Genomic DNA, 6,332 nt, shown 5'->3' with positions numbered 1-6,332 from the left:
ATCGTATTTAATAGTATTTCCTACTAAAATTTAAAAGCTATTTTATATACACCTCGCATAACATCAAGTATTTTTGGCGCCGCTGCCGGGGAACTCTTAAACGCCGAAAGCGCAACGCTAAATATTTAAAAAAAAAGACTTTTAGTTTACTTTTATTAAAATTATTTTTTATAAAAATATGTTTTAAATATTCGAAAATATAAAAAGAAAAACAAAAATATAAGTATTTTTGAGATTTTGTTAAATATTTAAGTTTTATAAAGTTTCTTTATTTTTATATAAATTTTATTTAAGTATTTTGTTTTTATTTAAAACATAAAAAAAAAACCGAAAAAAATATATATAAATCTAGTTTTAAGATTTTTATTTATTAAATTATAAAGTAGTTCTATTTTTATTCTAGTTTTTAAAATATAAGTTTTTATTATATAAATATTTTAGATTTTAAAACAGAAAATATAAAACAGAAAATATAAAATAAATAAAAAAACGCGTAAAATTTTAAACTGTACCTGAGTTGAAAATTGAAACCCCGCGACTCGCGGAGTTTACAGCTTCTAAATACCGCAACTCGCGGAGACACTCTGATACCGACAGAAACCCTAATATGCATTTAATTACGGAGTAATTATTAATTATTATTATTATTAACCCTAATTAATTATTATTATTATAATTAGTTTAACTTTTTATTTAATTTATATTTTAGTTAAATTAGTTTAATTAAATTGTAAAATTAATAAGTTTTATAAAATAAATAATATTTTTATAAAAATTGTAATTTTTACAACTTTTTGTATATTTTTATATTTTGTCTTTTTTTTTAATTGTTTTAGCGTAATATTTGTATTTTTCGCTAGTTTTTAGTTTTAAACTCAGTTTTTGCCATAGTTATTTTTACTTCTAGATTTTTAGGCTTTGCCGTAGAATTCCTTAAGTGCTTTTTCTTTAGATTAAGATTTAGGTGCTTTAGAATTTTGCGACGCCTTTTTAAGTTTTAGTACCTTTTTAAGTTATTTCCATTTGGGATATAGTTTTTCCTGTAAGCTTTAATATTTTTAGACGACTTTTACCTATGTATCAATTATCATTCCAATTAGTAATCTCAATTTGCGATTATAATTTTAAGTTAGTTGTAGTAATAAGGTTAGGTTAGTCAAGTGTTTTTAAGTTTTATAAGTTTCTTTTATTTTTCCGTCACCTTTTATTTTTCGACCATTTTTCTTTTTCGACCTTTTTCGACACACTCTTTTTCTTCACCTTTTTCGACACACTCTTTTTCTTTCTTATTTCTCGCTATTCTAGTTTTTAGGACATAGATTTTTATTCTACTTCTTATCTAAATTTCTTAAAATTACGAAAATTTATTTTAAGTGGTTAAATTGATAGACAACAAAATTTTCTGGTTCGTAGTAATAGTTGGATTTGTATGTGGACCGGGTTATTGGAGCCAAACAGTCCTCAATTATATTGAGACCAAATGAATCATGCCCCTCTGCTGCATCTTTTGGCTATTCGAAACGTGGGCAAAATCAGAAAAGTCTATTGATTGGATAACTTATTATAATTTTTCTTTCCTTTTAAAAACTAATAGGATATTCAGTGAATGCACCGAGCAAGACGTTCATCACCTTTTGTACGTTCACCACCTGTAACTAGATCAAGACATTTAGCAAATATTACCACCGTTGATTTTTCTTTAGAATCGTCATCCAGTCGACCAAGTACTCCAGTTCAAATTTCCGATAATCCATTTTTTGAACCCGACCTCACAATTGAGAATCCGGAGAATATTCAGGGACGATTCATAGATCCTGAACCACTAAACTTTCTTCCGGAACCACCAATCATTCAAACAGAGATTGTTGAGGAACGAACCATTAAATCAAAATCCTCTAGTGATTCCGATTCAACAAATTCAATTATGGAAGTAACAGAACCATTAAGTATGGAAGACCGAATGAGAGCTAAACGCACTGGCCAAGGTCACGCAATTACTCATCCAGACATTAATGCGCCAGATTATGAAATCAAAGGACAAATTCTACACATGGTGACTAATCAATGCCAATTTAGTGGTGCGCCGAAGGAAGATCTAAATGAACATCTACGTACCTTTAATAGGATCTGCACACTATTTAAAATCCGAGAAGTGGAGGATGAACAGATATATCTCATGTTATTTCCCTGGACTTTAAAGGGAGAAGCCAAAGATTGGTTGGAATCGTTACCTGAAGGGGCGATTGATACATGAGACGTTTTAGTTGAAAAATTTCTTAAACAATTCTTTCCTACATCTAAAGCCGTAAGACTTCAAGGAGAAATTGTTACATTCACACAGAAGCCGAATGAAACTCTATATGAGGCGTGGACTAGATTTGGAAAGTTGTTAAGAGGATGTCCGCAACATGGTTTAGATACCTGTCAAATAGTACAAATATTCTACCAAGGATGTGACATCACTACAAGGAAAGACATAGATATAGCAGCTGGTGGTTCTATTATGAAGAAAACCGAAACTGATGCTTACAAAATTATTGATAACACTGCTTCCCACTCACATGAGTGGCACCAAGAAAAAGATATCGTTAGATCATCTAAAGCAGCTAGAGCCGATTCTAGCCATGACTTAGATTCCATTTCCGCAAAGATAGATGCTGTGGAGAGACGAATGGAAAAGATGACTAAGGATATTCACTCAATACGAATTAGTTGTGAGCAGTGTGGAGGACCACATTTGACAAAAGATTGTCTCAGTATTGAACTAACAATGGAACAAAGAGAGAATATTTCATACATAAACCAAAGGCCTGGAAATAATTATCAGAATAATTATCAACCGCCTAGACCGATTTACAATCAAAACCAGAATTATAACAGAAATATTCCATACAACAACCAACAAGGTCCTAGCAATCAACAAGTATCCAATAATAATTACAATCAGCAAAGACCTAATTTTCAAAACAAACCACCACAACAAACCGATGATAAAAAGCCAAATTTAGAAGATATGATGACGAAGCTAGTTGAAACTCAAACGCAGTTTTTCACATCTCAGAAACAAACTAATGAACAAAATGCTCAAGCATTTAGAAATCACCAAGCTTCTATTCAAAATCTGGAACATGAAGTAAGTAACCTAGCAAGGTTAATAGGTGAAAGAAAACCGGGAAGTCTACCTAGTGATACAAATGCTAACCCCCGGAATGAAACAGCTAAAGCCATTACCACAAGAAGTGGTACAACACTTAAACCACCTGAAATACCCGTAACTTCTAATGAAGCTATTCCTACTCCACAAGAACCACAACCTAATCAAGATAAGGAAAAAGAACCGGTAGTTGAAAAGGTTAATGAAGATAACACAGTTAAGGCTAAACCTTATGTTAAACCATACCAACCACCACTTCCTTACCCGAGTAAAATGAAGAAAGAGAAACTTGAAGCCGAGCAATCCAAATTCTTGGATATGTTTAAACAGATAAATGTAAATCTTCCTTTCATTGATGTGATTTCAGGAATGCCTAGATATGCTAAATTCTTGAAAGATCTGATCACGAATAGAAAGAAAATGGAAGAACTCTCGGCTGTTACCATGAATGCTAATTGTTCAGCAGTGCTGTTGAATAAGATACCAGAAAAATTATCTGATCCAGGAAGTTTCACAATTTCATGTTTTCTGGGTAGTCTTAGTTCAATAGAAGCATTGGCAGACTTAGGTGCTAGTATAAATCTAATGCCATATTCACTATACGCTAAACTAGACCTTGGAGAATTGAAACCAACCAGAATAAGCATACAACTAGCCGATAGATCAATAAAATATCCTAGAGGGATAATGGAAAACATGCTAGTTAAAGTTGGTACTTTAGTATTTCCAGTAGATTTTGTTGTTCTGGACATGGAAGAAGATTCTCAAGTTCCTCTCATATTAGGAAGACCATTCTTAAACACGGCTAAAGCAATGATAGACGTGTTCGGTAAGAAATTGACCCTAAGTATAGAGGACGAGAGTGTTACCTTTTCAGTTGATAGAGCAATGCAACAACCGCAATCTGCAGATGATACATGTTATTATATTCAAACTATAGATGCACATGCAGAATTATTAGAAGAATTTCCAGAATTACAAGGAACAGGAGAATGTTCTTTAGGAGAAGGTAATGAACCAATTGATGAAGTTGAAATGTTAGCTACACTAATAGCTAATGGATATGAACCAATAACAGAAGAAATCCAAATGTTAAAAGAAGAAGACAGATATCGATACAAATCATCGATAGAAGAACCTCCGAAATTAGAGTTAAAGCCACTTCCAAACCATTTGAAATACGCTTATTTACATGGTGAATCTGAATTACCTGTAATAATATCATCTTCTCTTACTAAAAATGAGAAATCACAACTCATTTCTGTGTTGAAAGCTCATAAACCAGCCATTGCATGGAAGATTCATGATATTAAAGGAATAAGTCCTTCGTATTGCACACATAAAATCCTTATGGAAGAAGGTCATAAAACGTATGTGCAACGCCAACGAAGACTAAATCCTAATATGCAAGATGTAGTTAAGAAAGAGATTATTAAACTGCTAGATGCAGGTCTAATTTATCCAATCTCTGATAGTCCATGGGTAAGCCCAGTTCAATGCGTGCCTAAGAAGGGTGGCATGACTGTCATTACAAATGAGAAAAATGAGCTTATTCCTACTAGGACTGTAACAGGATGGCGTGTATGTATTGATTATAGAAAATTAAATGACGCCACCAGAAAAGATCACTTTCCCTTACCTTTTATAGATCAAATGTTGGAAAGATTAGCCGGAAATAGTTACTATTGTTTTCTAGATGAATTTTCCGGATATTTTCAAATTCCAATAGCACCCGAAGATCAAGAGAAAACCACATTCACGTGCCCTTATGGTACTTTTGCTTACAAACGCATGCCATTTGGACTTTGTAACGCCCCTGCAACCTTTCAAAGGTGTATGATGGCGATTTTTCACGACATGATAGAAGAATGCATGGAAGTTTTCATGGATGACTTTTCAGTCTTCGGTGATACATTTGAATCATGTCTTGTTAATCTGGAACGAATGTTTATTAGATGCGAACAATCAAATCGAGTTCTTAATTGGGAGAAGTGCCATTTTATGGTTAAAGAAGGCATCGTTCTTGGTCATAAAATTTCAAAAGAAGGAATTGAAGTGGATAGAGCTAAAGTAGATGTAATTGCTAAACTTCCACATCCCACCAATGTTAGAGGAGTTAGGAATTTTCTAGGGCATGCCGGTTTTTACCGACGTTTCATAAAAGATTTTTCTAAAATTGCCACTCCTATGAATAAACTCCTAGAAAAGGATGCTCCATTCATCTTTTCAGATGAGTGTATCAAATCTTTTAATATTCTTAAAGAGAAACTCACTAATGCGCCGATCATGATAACACCAAATTGGAATCTACCATTTGAACTAATGTGCGATGCAAGTGATTTTGCAATGGGAGCCGTTTTAGGACAAAGGATTGAAAAACAATTTCAACCTATATATTATGCTAGTAAGACGTTACAAGGAGCACAAACGAACTATACAACTACTGAAAAAGAACTCCTTGCTATTGTCTTTGCTTTTGACAAATTTCGATCATATCTCGTTTTAGCAAAAACGGTGGTCTATACCGACCACTCTGCTCTTAGATACCTATTTTCAAAACAAGATGCTAAACCAAGATTAATCCGTTGGATCTTACTCTTACAAGAGTTTGATATTGAAATCCGAGATAAAAAAGGAGCAGAAAATCTCGCCGCTGATCATCTTTCTCGTCTTGAAAATCCTGAATTAGAAGTTCTAAATGAATCGGCCATACAAGACAACTTTCCTGATGAATATCTATTGAAGATAGATTATAAAGAAATTCCATGGTTTGCAGACTATGCAAACTACTTAGTTTGTGGATTCCTTGAAAAAGGATTATCGTACCAAAAACGAAAAAAATTCTCCAGTGATATAAAACACTATTTCTGGGAAGATCCACATCTGTTTAAAAGTTGTCCCGATGGAATAATACGCCGATGTGTATTCGGAGATGAAGCTAGTAAAATTTTAAACCATTGTCACACAGGACCAACAGGAGGGCATTATGGGCCTCAACTAACAGCAAGAAAAGTTTATGATGCTGGATTCTATTGGCCTACAATTTACAAAGACGCACACCTTCTTTGCAAATCCTGTGATGCTTGTCAAAGGGCCGGAAAAATAAGTCAACGTGATGAAATGCCACAAAATTTCATTCAAGTATGTGAAGTATTTGACATTTGGGGTATTGACTTTA

This window comes from Rutidosis leptorrhynchoides, chromosome 5 (assembly GCF_046630445.1).
Source record: "Rutidosis leptorrhynchoides isolate AG116_Rl617_1_P2 chromosome 5, CSIRO_AGI_Rlap_v1, whole genome shotgun sequence".
In the NCBI taxonomy this organism is placed as follows: Eukaryota; Viridiplantae; Streptophyta; class Magnoliopsida; order Asterales; family Asteraceae; genus Rutidosis; species Rutidosis leptorrhynchoides.
The sequence above is the reverse complement of the archived record's forward strand: the minus strand, read 5'-3'. Positions refer to the sequence as shown.